At 49.2% G+C, this 6,284-nt stretch overlaps 1 protein-coding gene across 6 annotated transcripts in view; it reads left to right on the top strand.

The window, feature by feature from the left end:
* The first annotated feature begins 920 nt into the window (after window positions 1-920).
* RIMKLB (ribosomal modification protein rimK like family member B) overlaps window positions 921-6,284 on the top strand; it is a 50,628-nt gene continuing 45,264 nt past the window's right edge. For 4 of the 6 annotated variants that reach the window (XM_071432996.1, XM_071432994.1, XM_071432992.1 and 1 more), the window contains exons 1-2: window positions 1,131-1,300; window positions 2,289-2,790. The gene's annotated coding sequence lies outside the window, so the exon portion shown is untranslated. Of the gene's footprint in view, window positions 1,094-1,130; window positions 1,301-2,288; window positions 2,791-6,284 lie in introns of those variants that run through there. The other 2 variants (XM_071432993.1, XM_071432998.1) reach the window with 2 other exon arrangements.

Raw genomic sequence — 6,284 nt, 5'->3', positions numbered from 1 at the left:
ACTTGGCCTTAGTGAGGCTGCATCTGGAGTGCAGCGTCCAGTCTGGGTTCCTCAGTAAGGAGAGACATGAAGCTCCTGGAGCAGGTTGGAGGGGGGAATGAGGATGATGAGGGGACTAGAGCAGCTCTCTTGCAAGGAAAGGCTGAGAGACTGGGGCCAGTTCAGCCTCGAGAAGAGAGGGGACCTTAGCAATGTCTACAAGCAACTAAAGGGGGGATTCCAAGGGGATGGAGCTAGGCTCTGCTTGATGGTGCCAACCACTAGGTCATGAGGCAATGGGCAGAAACTGATTCTCTGGAAGTTCCACCTGAATATGAGGAAGAACTTTGCTGTGCAGGTACCAAGCACTGGAACAGATTGCTCAGAAAGGCTGTGGAGTCTCCCTCACTGGAGGTATTTGAGAACTGTCTGGACACAATCCTGTGCCATGCGCTCTGGGATCGCTGGCTGGAGCGGGCAGATTGGACCAGACGATCACTGCGGTCCCTTCCAACTTGACCCATTCTGTTGGAGGCCTCAGCCGTTAGACAGGAGTGGCCTCAGCCACCTCAGCGGTGGTGCCGCCGCTCACGAGTTCAGTTCGGTTCGGGCCGATCCGGTTCGGGCCGATCCGGTTCAGTCCGATCCGGTTCGTGCCGAGCCGGTTCGGGCCCGTCCAGTCCGGTTCGGCTCGGTCCGGTCCGAGGCATCCCGGCGCCGCCGCCCTCGCGCTCCCCCGCGCCCGCCCCGCGCGTGCCAAGCCCGGCCCGGCCGTTACGGCACCGCCGCCGCTTCGCTGTGAGGCGGCGGGAGCGAGCGCGGGAGGCGGCGGCGGGCGGGGGGCTCGGTGCAGGGAACAGCCGCGGCCTCCTCGCCTCAGCCGCGGGGAGGAGGGACACCGAGGAGGGGGAAGGCGGGGTGGTGGTGGGGGGGACGAGCAGAGCGTCGCGTCGCGTCGCTCGCTTCCCTCTAGGACCGCGCCGCCGGCGGGGAGGAAGGGGCGCGTCTCCCCGGAGCCTTCGTCGCCCCGCGCCCTCCTTCCCAGGCCCGGTGCCGGAGGGGGTGGGGGTGGGCGCCCCGCGGGTCCCCTCAGGCTCGGCGGTGCCCGGGGCGGGTGAGATGTCGGGCTGAGCGGGCGCGAGCCCGCGGGGGTGGGGTCCGCCGTGCCCGGGGAGGGGGCGGGCGGGGGGGTGGTTGGGACCGTCCCCTCACAGCCGTCCCGCCCCGCCGCGCTGCGCCCATGGTGATTGTGCTGCATCCCCCGCGCGCGGAGCGGGGCGAGCTGCCCGCGCCTCCCCGCCGCGCCCGCCGGGGCGCCCAGGTGGGTGGCGGAGGGGGAGCGGCGGCGGCGGCGGCCGCTCGTGGTGCGAGGGGAGAGGGGCGGGAGGGGCGGGGGGGCCGCGCCCCCGGCCCGGGACCCGCGTTCCGCGGGCGGGTCGGTCGCGCTGCGAGCGCGGGGTGGGGGCCGCCGCCCCGCGGGCTCGGTCGGCGGCCGCGTCCCCGCACGGGTCCGTGGGGATCGGCGGTGGCTGTGGGGGCTGATCTTCACGTGATGGAGCCAGGGGGTGTGTGGCTGGCGTTGGGTCTGGCAACAAGATCTTCCCAACTAGGTTTCCTCTCCCCTTTTGTTTTCCGATGTTTAAAAAAGAGCTGGTGGCACCTCGGTGCCTTTACTGCCTGAGATCTTACCAGGGGCTCCGTGTTCCAAGCGTGCCACTCTGTTAATCTTGGATTGATTCCATCATTTAAGCAAGCATCCTCTAGACATGTTATTTTGGTTTGGGTTTTTTTTTTTTGTCATCGTTTATAAACCGCTGTTTATTTTCTGTGGCAGCGTGGGTTTTAATGCATGGGAGTACATGGTCCTAATGCATAGGAATACACACTTCTGAACTGAAATGTACTTTTCTCCAGTCTCATCTGAATCCTAAGGGTTATTCTGGGGGAGATGTTTAAAGGTTTAAAGGCTCACAAATAAATAGGAATAGTTTTTGTAGGTTTAGAAACTTAATTTCCTCATATGTTCCCCTGTAGGTACGGATTTATCTATCCATTGAACGTACATTTTTAAGTAAAAGGACAAACTGCTTAGCTTTGTGGGCTTTTTCCCCCTTAGAATTGGTTTCTGTGATTTGTGTTAAATACTTCAAGTTGCACATTTCCCCTAATTATGTTCATGTCATCATTTTCTTTTGACTTTGCTTACTGTTTTGAATAGCACCTTTTCTTCCTTTGGGATTTAGTTTATTTCATGCCTTTGTATGTTTATGTCTAATAGGGATGTTTCTTCTTTTTTTTTTCCTCCCTAGGTGTTGGTGACTTCAGTCATTTAGGGGTTTAGTTCTGAGGAAGCAGAGACACAAGGATTGAGTTTCTTTTACATAGAAAGCTACAGCTCTTCACCAATACTCTTTTTACTCCTTCCCATCCTTCCCTGCTCCGTAGGGGAGAACAGTTTGGGAATTATTTTAAACATTCATTTACTCCCCCTTCCCTCCCTCAGAAATCTACCCTGGTCCCAGAGGCATCCGCTAGACAGTGCCTGACAGGACCAGGAGAGCGCTATCATTGCTTGCTTGCTTTGGGAGCTTCAGTAGTACCCTTCCCTCCTTTGGGGTGTAGTGCAGGGAGGCACCCAGGAGACTTCCGTGCCACCCTTTTTGGTTAGTAGAGGATCCAGGAAAAGGGGTACCTAGCAAGACACGTGACCTCCTTAAGGGAGCCAGAACTGAAGCAGCACTTGGCACGCTGAAGGAAACACCCATCTTTAGTGTCTTTTTCGTCTTCCACTCCTTCCTCACCAAATTTCTGGTAAGTCTCTTCAGCCCATTCATTCACGCAGTGCATGTTTCCCTTCCCCCACTCCAGGCGCTGGGAGAGGCATGCACGGAGACTGTGGGGTGGGGGAAGGGAGGAGGGAAAACTGGCTGTGTACACACGGATCGGGGAGGAGAGGGGGTATTATTGTACCACACTGCGGGGGAACCTGGCACAGGTGGAAAAGCAGCTGATGTGGGAGGAAATGGTGTGTTTTATTTGCACCCGGGTGTGCGTGCGCACACAGGGACAGTGGAGGGGCGTGAAAAAGCTGAGAGCCTGTTGTTGGAAAAAATACCAAGACCAAAGTAGAAGGATGGCTGATACTGACCAGTATTGGGCTCATGTTGCAGGGAGGAAAGAGAATGGATTATTCGGTGGTGACCGGGAAGTGGGGTGTGTGAATGAGGAATCTTGCCTTCTACTTGCAAGCGTGAGCACAGAGCAGGAAAGATGGGGGGTGTGGATGTCCGCCTTTCAGAGGCAGCTGTGCCTGGGAGGATTGCTGCTAGCATCTTGAACATCACTCAGTGCAAAGGTGGAGACAAGGAGATGAAAGCCATCATGGGGAGTGCAGTTGCCCGTCTGCAGGGGTGGGAATGAATGGGAACAATTAATATATTCCCATGTCCTTTGGCTGTGGCAGTCTACAAATCTCAAAGGGAAAAGGAGGTGAATACTGTGATGTGCTTTCAAAGAGGTGTGCTTGGGGTTCACCTGCCTGCAGAGACTTTCAGTTCTCCAATGCATGTGTATAGGGTGGATGATAATGCAGCAGCAGTGGACAGATTGTGCTGCAGCTTTTCAATATATTATATAAAATGCATTTAAAGAAATATTTTAATTTTTCAGATTCTTCACCTTTTAAAAATGTGTTCTTTCCAAAGATTCTCAAACAGTTATGTGACAGTCTTAGGAAAACTAGTTTCTGGTACATAAAAGAGGAATTTTTCTTGATGTTGGCCTTAAGCATCACCATGAAGCAGCATTGTCAGGAACGAGTTGACTTATCTTGGATTTATTTTTCTAAAGATGTCAGTTCTTTTCTCTATCACCATGTGATATATTCATCATCCATACATATTTCGTAACATTTTTTTAAGATGATCATCATTCTGGTATCTTTGTGTGGAAAAAAAAATCACTTGTGCTTTATGCTCGAAACAGCTGTGAACTGTTTGCAGACCTGCTCTCCCTATGACATACAAAGTCCTATTTCTGGGGTGTTTCAGATACTGCTCTCTTCTCATTAAGATGAGACAGAGATTTCCATGACAGTGTATGATGGATTACATGCTGGGTCATGTGCTGGACAACTGTTCATTAGCTGTTTAACTGGTCTGCTATCTGAGATTGACTTTATAATTCAGATCTGCCTTGAGGTGTCTCCTGAAGGAGGTAACTTGCAAGCATCTGCCAACCATTCTTAGGTCTTCACTGTCTTGAAATGCATCCTTCCAGCCATTCTAGAAGCTGCTGTAATGGTAGAGATGATTGGTTTTTTTGGAAATGTGTACTCAGTTGCAAGCCTTAGCTAATTTATGATGAAAAGGAAGTCAAAATACCTTTTCCAGCTTGAATAGCACTGTTCTGAAAATGAGTATTAAGGGATAAACATTAATGGTGTTGTTAATGTTACTCATAGTGAGGTGGGTGCTTGGAGCAATGTTTTTCCTAGTTCTCCTTTTCCCATGGTGGTTGTGACCTGTCAGTCTTTTGCTCATTCCTTCTCAATTCCCTGAGATTTTTATTGTGGGTATCTCAGATGTAAGAATTAAACACGCCTAGAGGTATGCTAAAACTAAGTTAGGTTTTACCTCTCTTTTAAACACTGAAAACTGTGGAGTTTGTGTTATCTGCACAGTGCTGTAGCTGAGAGTCTGAGCCAAGCTCTAAAAAAGGGGAGATTCTGGGAGGGGCTGCTGGTAATAACTGTTCCACTAAGGTGTTTCCCAGATCCCACTGTAGGCAGTGGGTGTGTGCTGCAACATCAGATCACAGCTTGAGCAGGTGGAATAGCTAGATCACATTGATCCTTGATGCTATAAACATCTGGGATTCCATTCATTATTCCCATAGGGAAGACACAACCCAGACTTTTTAATTTACAAAAGCATTGAGTAGTTTCATCGTGAACAAAAAGAATATTGAATTTTTTTTGCATACTAGATACCTTTTATCTTACGCATTTATCAATAATACATGAGTTAATCAGTATCTCCTAAAAATGGGTTTCTTGCTTCATCTTAAGGGAAATACATCATGGTGAAAAAGAAACGAGTCTATTTTTCTCCTACTTTTGGGTTTTGAAGACAGGAGAATGAGTAAATGAGCCATGGAGACTAATCTCCCATTCCTGGAGGGAGAGGGAGGTCTCTAATCTTCTCTGAAGAGAACACCTCCTTCAAGGCAAAAAGAGTGGTCTTCAGAGAAGATTTCCAGATCTCTCTAGACAGCTGATCTGATTGGCTGAATTCTCTGTTATTTCAATAAAACATATTCATACATGATGTAAAGTAGAAAAGCAGCACAGTGAGTGCTTTTGTTAGAGCAGCTGCTAGAGGTGTACTGCAGATTGAAGGAATGTGGGAGGAAATAGGTTTGCATGTGCTGGGGAGGGAAGGAAGCTGCTGTGTGATTGCTGGAGTAAGGCCTGGCTTAAGCAGGATAAGGGTGCCACAGCTGAAAGTTGGGGTGAGCTTTCATTCCCTCTGTAAATTGCAAGGAATCTGTTCCATGCAGTGTATTCCTGAAGCAGTTGTGGCAGTGTCTGCTTGGCTGGAGTGACACACAGTTTGATTTTTATCACAGACCTTTTACTTTGATACCACCCTTTTTCCTTCTCCCAGTCTGCTACATGCAGTTAAGTTTATGATTATTTTTTGCCTTCGAATTTCATAAATCTGTGAAGTAGTTATTGAAAGATTGTACTTACTTTGACTGTAGTAGCTTTGAGTGAAAAGTGCACTTGAAGTGGCCATCTTGAAGTTATTTAAACATCTGCTCTTCCCCTTATATATACCATAGTTACTTTGCAATAGATGCTCTCATGGATTAGGAAGTATTCTTTGCACACCCAGCATTGTCTGAGGCTGTGTCTTTTAGATTGAAATGGGTGGAGCTGGTTTTCAGGGAAGAATTCTGGCAGTAATATCCAAATTCAGAGCATAATGCTTTTGTGCATCTGACTGCAAGTCCAGCTTTCCTCCTACAAACCATTTTCTTGAGAATGTGGAAGGGATTTTTAAGATATTTGGGTTAATAGGGTAAATGCAAGTTTTTTTTATGTGAGATTTCTTACACAATCAAAATAGATTATTAGGTGAGACTGAAACTGATGAATATATTCTGGTTTTAGGAGCAGAATGTTAGAAAAAGAAATTCTTTTGGGTAGAAGAGAATTATGCTATTGGGTTGGAGGTGAAGGATCCATGATTTAGGACTGCTAGTTTCTGTCTCTGCTGCTGGCTTGTCGCTTGTTCTAAAGT

This window comes from Agelaius tricolor, unplaced genomic scaffold (assembly GCF_023055355.1).
Source record: "Agelaius tricolor isolate 1412-34295 unplaced genomic scaffold, bAgeTri1.0.p SCAF_9, whole genome shotgun sequence".
In the NCBI taxonomy this organism is placed as follows: domain Eukaryota; kingdom Metazoa; phylum Chordata; class Aves; order Passeriformes; family Icteridae; genus Agelaius; species Agelaius tricolor.
Note: the sequence above shows the minus strand (reverse complement) of the source record. Positions and strands in the feature narration are given on the sequence as shown.